The following is a 16,375-nucleotide window of genomic DNA, read 5'->3' on the forward strand; positions in this document are numbered from 1 at the left end:
TCTTATGTTCACTTTAACATTTGTTTAAAACTAAAAAATGTGTCTTAGTTAGAAGTGCTATGAGTTGGATTCATAACACATACATAACACTTTTAACGTTTTAACTAAGAAAAATTTGTAAGTAAAAATTCTACGTTTTTTAATAGTAGGCCTATTTTAGATTTCTGCCCAGCTTCAGCAGGTTCATGTCTTAATATATTCTGTGAGATTTGTGATGAAGTACTTTCAATACAACAGTTCCCCTTCCTATCTTTTTACGAAGGCTGTCCAGTAATACCATGATTTTTTTTGTAACATACCCTTATTTATCTTCCAAATTTTTATGGCATTCCCCATTGGTTACACTGCACTTGTCCCATTGTTACCTGTACTCAAAGACGTGGTAGAAACTATGTTTTGATATGCTCGTCCTAATCGTCTCAGTAGCGTCCACTATTTGTTCTGTTCTACTGAAAGTGCATCCCACGAGGCATTTCTTCAAGTTTGAAACTAGAAAAAGTTATATGGTGCCAAGTTCAGACTGTTGGGAGAATGAGTGACACATTTCATGAATATTTTAATGAGATACTTCATCATTATATTTGCAAAGTGAGGCCATACATTATTATTATTATTATTATTATTATTATTATTATTATTATTATTATTATGGTGCAGTATCTGTCCTGGGGAATCTCGGCTTCTTATGGTGGAGTATGACAAAAGGGTTCTCGTTTGCTTCCTTGTCCATTTGGGACTCCTCCATGATGAGATAGTATTTTTTTTTTCTTTATGCTCGACCATGCCGAAATGTAATTATACACCTGGTAGCAGCCCTTTAATGGACCTCATTAAAGTACACCTATTCATTAAAGTTCAGGTGTTCCACCAATCAGAAAACACCATTGTAGCAATATGAAAGTGCAAGTATCGATTATTCTCGGATATGCAATCGAAAGACAATTAGCGAAAAGTCACGGAGGCTGGAAATCCAATACTGTCGCAGAAGGTTATGTTCTGTTACCATAATATTAGCGTTAATTGTAAATAATATTCAAATAAATTCAATTTGTCATCTCGTTTTTCAATGTCTAAATCAATTTCAAGGTTATATCAAGATTAATGTTCATTTTACTCTCTAGAGTATATCAAGGTCAATGATATTTGTTCCTCGGAAAAAATCAATACTTTCGCGTCTGCGCACAATTTACAAGATATTGCACAAGGTCAGTTCCGCTCCCCACTCAGATAATAACATGAATACTTATGAATAATTTCAAGTTAGAAATATGGTCGAGCATAAAAAGTCGTATGAAACTTGCCTATAATGGTAATTAAGACGCTCGTTTCATAAACATACTCGCGTCTTAATTACTACCATTATAGGCTCGTTGCATAATATACTATTATGAACTGCCTGTATTCTCTTCTCTATTTTGCATATTCTTGTAGATCTTCCACTGATGCAGTTATGATTGAAATATGTAGTATCTCCAGCACTGTCCTTCTTGCGTCGAACCATGGCTTCACTTTTCTCTCTTTGGTGGGTATGGGCTCAGTTTAGCCTTGTGTTATCTTCGATTCTCTTTAACTGGATTGTTTTCCCCAATCGTCTTTATGAGGTTTTTTTTTTTTTGCCAGTTTTGCTACATAGTCGGCGTTTGTCCTATATGTTTCTGTGATACATAGGATGGGAGTCAGCGTGATTTTCTATATCTGGGATGCTTTTCTTGTCCTCTGAGTGGAAGTTAGACTAGACGGCATTTCGGAAGGTGGTCGGCTGGTATATGCGCAGTAGCATTTCTGGCATGTGACGTCACAAGCTTGTACAATAGAACCAATCGGAATCAGTCTGTAACTGTCTGTCTGTAACAGTCTGTCCCGGGTTCGTTTGTTCACGTGTGAGCATTTCAATACATTGAATAAGTAAAACTAACATTTACTGTGTGTGTGTAAGATAAATAAATGGAAGAAGAGACTGTGAAAAGACAAGTATTGCACAGGCAGGTGCGGAAAATAGTGTTTAAGGTGTATAATTATTTTAAAAACGTTGACGAGCAGAATGCTGCCAGCCATCTTGATGCTGGCTGCAACGTTGCCAACGCGCAAGAAACGACTGTAGAAGCATGTGGTTTGGGATTGGGAACCGTGCAAAGAATATTGTTTGGTGTCATGCTTGCAGTAATCAACGGCTAAGGTCATTATTGTCTTTTAATAATATTTAAATTCTCTCCTGCACTATTTGTATCGCACGTGCTCGTGAAGTACGATGTGGCAATGTTGTACGCTGCCTTGCCCTCTCTATCTGTCTCTCTCGACGCAAACGCTAGCAGACTGCCGCCTTCCGAATTGCCGTAGACTCTAGTTTCCACATGGAGATGGTTTCTTGCAATAATGTTAAGTATTGTTTGGTATAGTCCAGGTTTGTTCCTTTCATATTCCCGAAGACATGATCTATCATGCAGCTCCCAGTTGGTGCGATGTATGTTTTAATATCTTTCATATAGTGTGTCAGTTCCTCCAGTTCTAGGAAGTTTATTAGATTGGTTGTTTTTGTATCTGAATGGTCAATTCGGCAATTTAGATCTCCTGCTAGTATTAGTATCTCTCTTTTTGTATTACCTTCATTAGAGTGCTGCTTAGCTCATCTGTGATGTACGTAGTCTTACCTGAGATTTCATGCAGCAAATCGTGATCTGTTTTGTGTATTATGTAGAATGGCGAGAGCTGAGGGTGAATCAGATAGGAGATTACATCCATTCTTAGGTCTTCCAAGTGGACAGTTCTGCATTATGTAAAAACTGTGTGTAAACCATTCTTTCATGAGGAAGAGCTTTACCGGGATTATGATGTCGTAATTTTCAAATATGATATCTGGTTGATAGTGTTAAGTAGGCCTTCTATATTCAATCATCTCAGTCTTCTGCAGTCTTATTCTTTTAGGGTGCTTGTGTCAGCATGTCTTTATTGTGCGCTTTTCTTGTTATTTCGAGGTTCGTAATATTCCACAAGTCGAATGTATGGTCATGTTCGCATTTGCAAAGACATTACAAAAAAATTGATTCAAACATGCATTACTTTCGCATTAACATACGAGCATAAACTGTAATTAGAAAAAAATTACAGAAGGAATATGTCTTATTGAGCCATTGTATCTTTTACCCCAGAATTTAATGCTTTAGATTTGTCACATTTCATTATAAGATCTCTCAATATCCGATATTCATCTGTTCATACATGAAGTGGTTCAATGAGTGGAAATTCAACTTAGACTTTATTTTATTATAACTATATTGAAATAATATACAGTGGTTGAATATTTCAGCTGGTTATACATATGTGTGTTTCTGTTTGCGTATGTAAAGATATTCCATTATGTAATCTAATAAGCAAAACGATATAGAATTTTGACATTTGATTCTATTTTACTACAATTGAATACTACCGTTTATTAAGTTGAAGTTGGAGTTTTATGCTGTACTTAACTGCAACGAGAAATGGTTACATAGATATATACTGGGTGTTCAGTTCAAAATGTGTCTTGGCTCACTGTATGCCGTCATGTGGCTAGCTGATGAGCCTAGAGAATTCAATCTTCCTACACTTCCGCAGCTCAGGTGTATAATCTAAGAGGCAGAGAAGTTGGCTCGCAAGTACGGCGTTCATTCTGGAGAGTACGTGCCGATACGTTCGGTAACGCCGGTAGTGGCAGGAATGTGAACTGTTTGGAAATACGTACTGTCGGGATATGGGGAGAGGGTTAAGACGATTACTTACGTATTTGTTGACATTAACTTCGACGGTCAACATGGACACGGAGCATTTGATTTGTGTTGTGGAATGTTACCGTACGCAACCGATGATAACAAATACCCTGCGTACGACTTGCCGGCGCAAAAAACACTTTTCGAAAGAGGTTATGGTAGCACACAGACCGTACAGACTGCCATCTGTTGCTACGACGTTCAAGTTATACCGTACATGTTCTCAAGTTCAGATTGAAGAACGCCTTAAATAATAGGCAACTTCTCTAACATATAAGCTGAAACTCGCTTCAAATCGGTGACCCAACAACAGTGACGTCATGACACACTTTGAAATGAACACCCAGTAGTTCTTTCGAAAATACAGAAGGGGAGAATGAGGAAAGAACTGAATAAAAAAATCTAAAAATGTGGCAAAGTTCCAGGAAACTGAAAATAAAAATTATATTCTGGGAATAAGTGCCAATTGAACTAAAATGAAATATTGTTGAAATGTGTTTAGTATAAAGTTAGATTCCTGCTTAGACATCACTGGAAGAGGTTGATACAGCCTAATCCATGTAGCTGCTGATGATGATATTTAGTAAACAAAAGATGCTCAATATTAACGTGTCACATTATTTTTATTTATAATTGTTTTTCTATTTATGAAATTCTTCTGCTGCTGTTACCCTAATAAACGAGAAAACTAATTTCTGCCCTTCTATAAGCTGGTTTGTAATAAATTTTCAATGCATTAGTATTATTGTATGGATAACATTAATCATTTAAATTTTCTCAGTTAAATGTAATAAATAATATAAATGGCAATTCAATAGAGCTATTTCAATTAAATATAGAATTGGTATTGAATTCTGTAGCCAAATCCTTTACAAAGAACAATCGCCATAATTATATCAGTTTGCATGAAAACTCTGAAATAATTGGGGAAAAATTAAACATTTTAGATAAGAACATGGTTTTTGTTTAATTAACATGACAGATGTTAAGTAATATTTTACTAAAAAGCTAGAAAACGTGTAGTTTATTGTACATTACTACATTGCTGGTAAAGAAAAGACTACCTTTGACTATGTGTGAATACAGTGATTACATCAGCTCTTGGTATTTATACGTGCTGATGAAGAATGATGTCTATTACAATACTACCGAAACTTAAGTTTATAATGAATGTAGTTTTGCTCATGTTATAAATATAAATAAATGTATAGGTTAAATTGAAAATTTCGTTAGGTTTTTATTTCGTAAGGAACAGGACTTTAATTGTTGAGAGTTGTAATCAGTTATCCTGATAGAAGAATTTGTAGGTAGAATTTTCAAAGAAACAATCTAAAATTTATTTTGACCCAAATACTCCAATGTAATGTCACGCTGGCTGATATCAAAGACGATATTTTTTGCTCATAATCGATAAATCGTCTTTTTTTTTTTTTTTTTTAATTTCGTGAATAAACTCACAAATAGAAATGAGTAGATAGGCTATATGCCTTACCTCTTAATAAGCCACAATACTTTCATTTAATATCTGGCAATTTACAATTTTGTAAGAGACTGAAGTATCATGTTTTGTACATAATATATAGGATATATATATATATATATATATATATATATATGGCTTGGTGATAGTGTTCAGAAAGGACTTTTGTGTATTCCACGGTATGTAGAACTTAACATCTCCAACATATTGGAATTGCAGAATGAGACATTGGTACTTGAGAGTCATGGAATTTGATAAGACTTAATTCACATTTTGTTGTGATTTTCAACCACTGTATCGTATTTCATTGTTCAGTGTTCCCTTAATAAGGTTATGTATATAATATTTCATAATAAAGATACTTAGTAGAAATTGTATACGTAAGTTATACAGTAATAAAAAAGTATCTTCCACAATAATGTACCAACACAGTCTAAAAGAGCTAGTGTAAACAGGATGACATTTTTTGCCATTTTGTTGCAATAGAGAACATTGCTGAAAACTGTTTTAAGAAGTATTGTTATTATTACCAAGTCTTGACATATTCGTTCACAGTCAGTTTATTCTAAATTTGTCCTCTTTCATTTACATCTGCTGCAACTACAGAATCTCCTTTTGTTTGTCAATATGAAATTATTTAAATTTTAAAATATTCTCTAATAGTATTAATATAAGTTACACATCATATACTATGGCGGACTGGGTTTATTTATTTACTTATTTATTAGGTTACCATTATTTTCCGTCCTATTCTTCAAATGAGTCTTTTTAAAAATAAAACTATATGGATACGAAATAAAAATCTTGTCCATCAAACTGGATATCATCTTTATGACGTACTACTTTTATTTAGTGTTAAAGATTCTTTGGACAGAAATAAGAATAATAATAATGATAAAATATAGAGTAGTTAAGTTAAAATACCTGTGATTTTCTCTTTAATCGAAGTTTTAGTTGTGGTATATTTTTTTCACTTGTATGTTTGTACCATTTCTCATTACGCACCATATAAAATGAATACCTGTACCATTTATATTTAGAAATTGCAGTGATAAGAGATAAAAAAAATAATTGCGCATTTTCAGTTTAGCAATTAAATTTATATCTGTTGAATGAGACAACACAGATCGAGTTATTCTAATAATAACATATGAAATATCATTGAATTTAGACTGTGTTATAGGTACGTGTTAAAATATTTTTCTTGATTATATAATGAATGTTTTAAAACTCAGCTTATTTTATTAGTTCAGTTGTATATTTTTGTATTACATAGTGCTATTTTTTCTGTTTACTTCATATTTTTTGCAAATTGTCATTAATGTTCTGAGCAGTTCAAACATTATGTGTACAATTTAGTTGATATCCATTGCATTCTTTTGAATGAATATAGATTTATATACTAGTACAGCTGGTTTAATTTTGTCTAGTAGCTTTATGAATTATTCTTGTTCTTTTCCCATCAAGTATTAGGTCCATCTAAACCTTTCCTTACATCAAATTAGAAAGTAAAGTTGTAAATTTCTAGACAGCATATTTTGAATTCATTTTATATGCCTGGTGGTTCTTTGAAGTTTAAATTATATTTCTGGTCAGTGGCTTAAGGTGAAAAAATAATATTGGACAGATGGTTATATAAAAACTTTTGCGCAATGCATTAAATATTGCAGACTTTAAGATTAATATAAGAAATATTCACCTTTTAAATTTTATTTAGTACTTGTTTGCATGTTTCATAACTTTCACTTAACAATTTTTGTAGTTATGTTATTATTCAAGACTCTATGACCACCTCTTAACATGAGACAATAACAGTGAAGAAGCTTCTTTGACACAAAGCCACAAGTGTACATGTAGGCTATATATTACTTTGATGTCCTAACCTGAAAATGTCTCGTAATTTTTATATCTAAAAGAAAAAATGTGTACCAGTATGTAGAATTTTGGACCTAGAAAAGGCATTTGACAGAGTGAACTGGAATAAACTTATGGGGATTAGAAACAGAGGGAACTATTAAGTAATCCTTATATGAAACGAGTCAGTCAGGATAGGAGAAGAAATGTCAGAGAGAAGTGGAGTAGGGAGAGGAGTATGACAAAGATGATCTTTATTACCACTTCTCTCTGAAATTTCTCCTATCCTGACTCTTTTCATATAAAGATCATATAAAGCATGCTCTGTTTCCAATCCCCATAAGTTTATTCCAATCTCCTCTGTCAAATGTCTTTGTTAGTTCCACGAATACTATATACACTTCTCTATATTTCTCTAGATATTTTTCGCCGATTGTTTGCAGCAGTACAATAAAATTGCATGTCTCATACATTTTCTCTTCCTGAAGACATCATCTATTAACTGGACACACAGGAAAGAGGAAGGAAAAAAGGAAGAGAGGAGTAGCAAGAAGAGAATGCGAGGAGAGGAAGGAAAAAAAAAGAGATGAAAAAAGATTAGGAAAAAGGAAGAGCAGATGAAGCGAAAGTAAAAATAAAATTATGAGAAAAACGAATGGAAACTGAGAAGGATGTGAAGGCAAAAAGGAATAGAAGATAATGATGAAGGTAAGAGGAAAAGGTGAAGAAAATGAGCAAAAAAAGATAGAAAAGGAAGAGAAGATTACAAAAATAAGAGGAAAATAGAAAAAAATAAAATAAAAATATGAAGAAGGAATAAAGAAACATAAGAAAATGAAGGGGGAAAGGGAGGGATATCTTTGTGTATGTGTCCATAATATATGACCACCTTGTACTGCATAAGCACACATGCCCATGAGACTAATATACTTATTCTGGTATTATCGGATCATCATCATCATCATCATCATCAGCAAGCTTTGACTGTACCTCAAACAGAGCCACTGTCTCCAGACAGCAATGTTTTGTCGTCTTTTGTCTGTTGTCTTCAGTTCACAGGAAGTATTGTTCCGAAGTGATTTATAATTTTACTGTTGGTGTTTGGTGTATCATTAATTGTAGATAATAAAACGAAAAGCCCGAAAAAGCATTTGAATGAAAGGCAACAATTTGAAGAAAGAAAAAAAAAAAAAGATAATTTCACCTGTGAATTAGCTCAGAGAGAGTTTTATAGATTTTTTGAAAAGAAACACTCATCCACAGTGCAACAGCTTCTAATCAAACTGCAAGTATGCCAATTTCCTTACGCAACTGAAATTGCATTCGAAAAAGTTAGATTTTAGATTCTGCACATTAAATAAGCGACTTACAATTGAGAAATCAGCAAGAATAGTGGCTTGGAGGTATCGCTATTCAAGTCGACTTAATACTGTACTACAGGCAACCAGCATAGCTCAGATGATAGACATTTGCCAACTGATTTGGAACTGCATTTGGGTGTGAGTTTGATTTCTGCTTGGGTTGATTATCTGGTTATTTGGTCAGCTTGGAAGTTGGGTGAAGGCCTAACAACTCATCACTGTAAAAAAAAACAGCTATTACGAAACCCCAGAATAAGTCTTGGAATAGGATGTTAGTTGGGAGGCTGAGAAGAAAAAGACCTTTGGGGAGGCCAAGACATAGATGGGAGGATATTAAAATGGATTTGAGGGAGGTGGGATATGATTATAGAATCTGGATTAATCTTGCTTAGAATAGGGACTGACAGCGGGCTTATGTGAGGGCAGCAATGAACCTGCAGATTCCTTAAAAGCTGTAAGTAAATAAGGCTGCTTCACAATACCCAGTTTCCTTAAAGGCTCTCTTTTGCTGTCACAGTAACACCACAGTCTAGTATATACAGTCCCGAAGCTCAATACGTAGTAAATATGCATCCATAGAAAGTTGCTAACCACTAGGATCGCCACATTACAGACAATGCGAAATAGTACCTGCACAGTCTGTTTTTCCTAGCACCCTCATGACTCAAGCTTCGTGACTGTATATACTCAACTGTGGTAACACATCCATCTATGATGGCAAGAATGTACAAATGCAAATCAAGATTTCAGGTATAACTCCCCGTACAGTTGATTTGAATAATTTCGAGGGAAAAATTGTTCCGGAGCCGGGTATCGAACCCGGGACCCTTGGTTTAACGTACCAACGCTCTACCACTGAGCTACCCGGGAACTCTAACCGACACTGATCCAATTTTTCCCTCTATATCCACAGACCTCAAAGTGGGCTGACAACCGTCAAGCAACCAACTTCGAGTGCACATTAACTCTGTGTGACTTAAATTGTGGTTTTCTGTTAACGAACAGTGACGTGTATTATGCAAATCAAGCTTTCAGGTATAACTCCCTGTAATGTTGATTTGAATAATTTCGAAGGAAAAATTGTTCCGGGGCCTGGCATTTAACCCGGGACCTTTGGTTTAACGTATGTTGGTTGCTTGACGGTTGTCAGCCCACTTTGAGGTCTGTGGATATAGAGAGAAAAATTGGATCGGTGTCGGGTAGAGTTCCCGGGTAGCTCAGTTGGTAGAGCGTTGGTACGTTAAACCAAAGGTCCTGGGTTCGATGCCCGGCTCCGGAACAATTTTTCCCTCGAAATTATTCAATGTACAAATGGTTCCACAGAAGAGAGATTCGAAATGCAACGTGTTAAGAGGCGGCTATTCCCAATCAACAGCTTAACATGGTCATTTCAAATCCTGGTTGGGTCAAGTTACCTGGTTGAGGTTTTTCTGGGGTTTTCCCTCAACCCATTAAGAGCAAATGCTGGGTAACTTTCGGTGATGGACACTGGTAGGGTTGCCAGATGTCTTGATTTCCATATAAAAATCCCGAGTCCCGCTTCGATTTGAGGCGGGACACAAAAAGTCTCTTCTTTAGAAAATTAACATCACTTGTATAATTTTGTCGTTACCTAGTAATTATTTTCTTTTAGACTTAAATAATTACATTAAATTTAAAGTAAGTTTGCACATCGGAAAAAACGAATATTTTGTCAAGTGTAAGGTTTGTGACATTGAAGATCATCTACAAACCTGTGAAGTTCTACCTGATGGATCCACCACAGAGAAATATTGGAGAGCAAGAATGCTAATGGCTTCATTGCCAAAGCCCGGCATTAGATAACAACAACAATAACAGGTTTGTGACAGTGAATTCAGTGATGAATATATTTCTGAACATTTAAAAAGAAATGTTCATGAAAAATGCATGACATAAGTTAGTGAATAGAAAAAAAGCTTGCTAAAAATGCTTAAGGCCAGTGATAAATTATGTAAAGCTCTGAAAATGTATACTGTATGGGTTTTGAACAGTAGAATGCTGAGTCACAAAATAAATATGAATTTAGGTATCAATAAATTTTATGTCTAGGTCATCAGTTAATAAACACTGAAATTTGAATATTTTATCACATATGATGCAATTTTCTGGAATTTGTGCTTTACAATAATTAATAATAAACAGCTGAGTTGGGGAAATCTATGAGACAGAACTACTAAGTCATCTCATTAAGTTAATAATTACGCATATCACTAACATATTATTACCACAAGACCTTCAGGAAGACACCAGAGAAACATGATGTAACTTACAGTCGGGTAAATATTGTTTTGTACTAGGAAGCCTGTACCTACAATATTTTTTTTTTATTAAAATTTCATTAAGGATTTTTTTTCTTAATCATGAAAATGTCAACTCTGCCCATATTCATAACATGGAAAAAGGCTGTCCCTCCATGGTAGATGTAATATCTGGCAACCCTGGACCCATTTTGCTGTTATCACCTCCATCCCATTCAGACGCTATATAATCATAGCAATTACCTAGTCTTAAAATTTATATGATACTCTCACAACAAATTCATATATCAATAATATGACGTTCGAATGAAGAAAGATACCACTAGGCCTATTTCATGTACATAAACTGAAATAAAAGCTTTCTAAGATGTAGGTCAACAATATTTATTGTCCATAAAAATCTGTTACATTAATCTCAGATGTTTGGTTACTTGATCTATGAGAAAACTTTCTCCAGGGCCAATTCCTAAGACAGTAGCACTGCCACTCTCAATCTGAGTCTTGCCAGCATCCCTGATTAAAACAGTTATCAACCCTAGTGTCTTTGCTTTTTCATCGAGTTGAATCAGGCAATCTTCCCCTTTATCTTCAGCCTTCAGTACTACCTTAGGTTGCCCCATTAGCTCCCATAACTTCAAAGTATTTGGTGATACTTTTAGTGCATTTTTATAGCAACATACTGCCGCATGAGCACACTGTGAAGCCAATTTTCCCTTCCCCATTCCTAAATCTGTTCGTACCACTAATACTAACTTCATATTAGATTGCATCATTTGCGTTATATTTCGGAAGTTCATTGACTGAAATCTTTTCAGAATCCAACAACTGCTAACGCCGATTATTACACCAGTCAAAAAATATTGGTAATTTCTGTATTCTTGCGAAATCATTATAATTATCAAGATTCAGACTGATTCAATATTAACTCTTCGCAAGTTTTTCTTTTCTTGAATTATAGTCTTCTATGCACAGACGAAATTCCTTGAGCACATCTTGACACTTCCTCCAATCTTGATGTTCTGCTACACATTCCTAAAATAATGAAGATTCAGTGACACTTTCGTAAAATATTTAATTAAGCTTAAATGACATAATTTAACCCAAATTTATAATTCTCATAATTTCACACTGCAACATTTGATTGAGAATGAAATTAAGTGATGTTCTGAAATTTATATGTATAAGTAAACTTCGTAACATCTGACGAATTAAAATAATGAATTGTTACAATCAAATAATTATACATAATCCATTTATGCACCTGCACTTTATAATGAAGTTGCATGCACCCTGTTTGTTTTAGCATGTTTTCAACAGGGTCAATAACTTCGTTAGGCTGCATCTTTAAGTGAACAGACATTCTTCAAAATAACGTTACTATCGGTGCATTTCAAAAATGGCAAAGCTTATTACAGACAATGTAGCGTAACAGTTTCCACTGGAATATGCATTGCAATGGTTAAATTACACAATACACACCACACCAACACACAGTGATTTAATTGCTCACCTTTTGTTTTAATAAATCCGACCATAACCAGCGGTGCCAACAGAATTATATGAAAAGTCGCCAAACAGTAGTTCAAAAATAGCCAAATTTCTCATTTTGAATGGAGAAAGTTTTTTTCTTTTGTCGCTAAAGGGTCCTGAAATAGTCATTAAATCCCTATAAGCAATATAAAAGTTAAAAGAAATTATCAGCTCAAAACATTTTTAAGTGACCTGATTTAGCGACGAAGTCCCTATATTGGCGACACTGATAGCTACCAGTGCTGCTAACATTTACAACTAGAAATACTCTAGTTGGAGAACTAGAAAAAAAATAGTGTGATAAAGTGAAATTTGGCAAATTTCTACTTGTCAAATAATACGTATCATGGTTATCACGGTTTTACCACAGTCTAGCATATACAGTCGCGAAGCTTAATACGTAGTAAATATGCAAACATTAGATAGTTGCTCACCACTAGGATCGCTAATATCGCCTCATTACAGGCAATGCAAAATAGTACCGTCACAGTCTATTGTTTCTAGCACCCTCAAAACTCAAGCTTCGTGACTGTATATAGTAGACTGTGGTTTTACTTACTAAATATATTATTTGCTAAAAATACACAACTTCTCCGTGAAATTATTCGCCTTAATGGAAGATAATAAGCCTACAAAAACAATGCAACGTATATTATAGAAGTAAACAGCGAAAACGTTCCCAATCAAAATAAATTAACGAGATGGGGTGGTGAGATTCCGTAAGGCCCTACTGTATTGTATAATATCTTTATGAATGAAATAATCGAGTCCACACGAAAGGATAGAGAATACATGGCGGTAAGATAAAAAGTATGTTATGTTGGCGATGCAGCCATCGTTTAATAATGTCTTGGTTAGTTAGTTATTTACTACATCTTACCTTTACGTTAAGAGGTATGAACTATTTGTATGATTAGGGCAAATAATTCACGTTCAAATTTCAAATAATACTCGCTAGTAACTTTCGTTTCATGAACGTTGGCAGTTTCTTCACAGGCAAACGACACTGTCAACTTAACGGCTAAAAAATAACTGCCAGTTATAGCATTTGTCCAATGAGCTCATTGTATTTGTCAGTACTAATATTCGAAACAAAGTTAGCGAAAGAAAGTTCAACCTGACAACTAGAAAATCGCTGTAACTCACTAGCAGTAATAGGATGAAAATGGCTTGGTTTTACTGTGGTTTTACCGTTAGGGTATAAAGTAAAAAGACCAGGACTGGAGTAATTAATGCTTTAAAAAACGAATTTACTTTATATTATTAATGTTCACTTCTTATCCCCTATCGAGAACAGAATCACTGTATCGACAATTATAAATATAAATATAAAATGTCACTAGCCTTCTTTGAAGTCCTGTGTTGCACATCTATAGCAATTATAATAGTATCTATCCTACTGCAATTGTATAGGCCCTACGGTAGTGCGATTTTCTTTCATTCATATCTACAGCAGTAAAATTTTGAAATTATTCAACATTTTTTTCCTCCATTACTGTACCTTGTACAATAATGAAAATCAGTATGTCTAAAACACTGTCCTACTATATGAAAAAAAAAATATTTTTACGATTTAAAAAATTATTTACATTCCCCCCCCCCCCCCCCAAATTCAGTTCACTGTGCAGTGATGAAGCATTTTGCACATGACTGAAAAACTATCCAACATTCTGTGATGAAATTTTTTGTGTGTATTTATGCATGTCATATCTACAATATAATGCAAGATCACTTCTCTACCTTTGGCAGATTGTCTGATAAAAAAATAAATTCATAAAAACATTGTCAAAATATCAGTATTTTCTTCTAACACAAAATAAAAAAATATATATTTATTAAGGAATGTAGTTGAAAGAGCACGATATTGTAAACATCAGTTTCAGCAATAAAAAAAAAGAGAGAGAACATGAAAAAGTTAACAAGTGAATGAGTATGAGGGAAACGCTTCATCACCATTATGAATTTTGAAAAAAAAAAAAAAAAAAAAAAAAAAATTAACCGTAAACATATTTTTTCATATAGCAGAAGGACAGTGTTTTACACATACCCTAGATCATATATAGATCTAGGCACATACCAATTTTCATTATTGTACAAGATACAGTAATGGAGAAAAAAAATGTTGAATATTTCCAAACTTTTTACTGTTGTAAGCTGTACCTAACCCCTTAACAGCAACAGAGATCAAGGGGATTACAATTCAAACCTCTTTACGATATCGCTTAATAATAATAATACATATCACATCGTCATGATCTCTATGAAGTCTATGTTCTGTGGTAATGATTTGTGGAGGAATTAACATTTTTACATCGTTCCTCGGGACTTCTGACGAGATTTGGAAACATGCCAAAATATTTTCATAATTATTTATGACGTTCACGACCCATGCTCTGTTCATGTTCATGACGTAAATGGCATAAGTTGCGTAAGTCGTTTTGAGTCTTCTTGAACGTCGTCATAAACTCGTAACTTCATAAGTAACATATCCTCCGCCTCCTTTAGCTTCAAGCTCATCGGTGTGCGGCCATGTGTCCTATATTTACAACATGCATAATATACCGAGCGGGGTGGGGTAAAGGCGGTAAAGGTGATCAAGTAGTTCGGTCAATTGATAGAGAAGGCCGAGGTTTCAAGTGCTGCGAAGTGGTGCGAGATAGTAATTCGTGTGCAGCTGGTTGTAGCTGATAACAAGTTCAAAGGTAAATCTGAAGTAAATAGAAGTTAAAACGATCGAAAGAAATACTATTCTTATATCGTTACATTTTGTAGATCGCAAATTTAAATGCACAGTAAGGCATTCAAGGAATAACATGAGCCAAAAGCCCAGCTTTATAATGTGAATGATTAAGAGTTATTTGAAGCATTTTGAACAAATACATAAACGTGACGAACTGCAGAAACGATTAAGATATCGGAGATTTCTTTGCTTTCTTCCTCGTATAATTGCTTTTCAATTGATTGGACTTTTGTACTCAAGCACAGCGTTTAGAAATGTCTCACTGTGAGAGTAACAGTGGGTAGTATTTCATAGATTGACCCATAAAATAAATGAAGTTACATGTTGTGAATAAACTTATACACTTTTAAAATACCTAATTGCTTATGCTTTTGTTCTTTATTTTGATTATCGTCTTGAGTAAGTAAAGGTTGATCAGCCTGCTTATTTAAGTCAAATTTAGTGGTATTAGTAGTGCTAAGATTTATTTAGGCCCTATGTGTATTCCATTACATTCAATGCTTCATGACAAGTAAATGCATATGCAGTGTAGTAATACATTCAACAGCACTCAAATGAAACTGTATTTGTATTTAATTTATATTTGATTATTTCATTGGAGATTACAATGTAAAGAAAACGCATAGGCCTACACTTTGTTAAACGATGGAGGAAGTGTTAAAGCACCTGTAACACACATAGGCATATTATTACAATCAGTGCTTTTCTTCTGAAGAAAATGGTGGTGGAACTCTGTATGTACATTATAGCTGTCAGGGACATATGCATGGGAATTTTGTTGTTCCTAACCTCATTTCGTAACTGGCCACCCTACCCCATTATCTTCTGGCCTAGTTGCCTCATAAGTGGTGCCTTCTTGGTATTACTTGTGAGGTTCGAACCTGTCTTCGGACAGTTGACTAAACAACAACTTCATTTTCGTCCAACTTTAAGGCTTACCAGACCTAAGTGGAATTCAAAGAAAGATGATATTAAAAACATAATTATTAACACATTTCTCGGTTCCATGATGAAAAACACAAGAAAAAAGGTGCCGAAAAAAAGGACCGATTACAATGATTATCTGTAGTTACTTAATAATAATATACAATTTAATCTTACAGAAATCCAAATAGTATGCAAATAGGCTATTATTTTCACTTAACCTCAAAGTTAGTGACATTGTTTCAGTTATAATTTCATTTTAAAATGTAGTTTGCTCTAATCAACATAATGTACCTTGTACAACGGAATTTGTTCACACGTTTAAAGTCCAGCTTCGTTGGCAGGCCTACTAATCTGTATATGACACGTGGTTTTGTATATTTGCTTGTCATTCTATATTTAGCTCATAATCATTTTAAAAGTTACAGCATGGGTAAATATGTAATTATATAATTTATCCATGG

The 16,375-nt window shown here is 34.2% G+C and overlaps 1 protein-coding gene across 1 annotated transcript in view; it reads left to right on the plus strand.

Moving 5' to 3' along the window:
* The first annotated feature begins 14,796 nt into the window (after window positions 1–14,796).
* LOC138709996 (uncharacterized) overlaps window positions 14,797–16,375 on the plus strand; it is a 59,268-nt gene continuing 57,689 nt past the window's right edge. Inside the window, exon 1 of the mRNA XM_069840674.1 lies at window positions 14,797–14,949. The gene's annotated coding sequence lies outside the window, so the exon portion shown is untranslated. The remainder of the gene's footprint in view (window positions 14,950–16,375) is intronic.

This window comes from Periplaneta americana, chromosome 12 (genome assembly GCF_040183065.1).
Source record: "Periplaneta americana isolate PAMFEO1 chromosome 12, P.americana_PAMFEO1_priV1, whole genome shotgun sequence".
NCBI lineage: Eukaryota > Metazoa > Arthropoda > Insecta > Blattodea > Blattidae > Periplaneta > Periplaneta americana.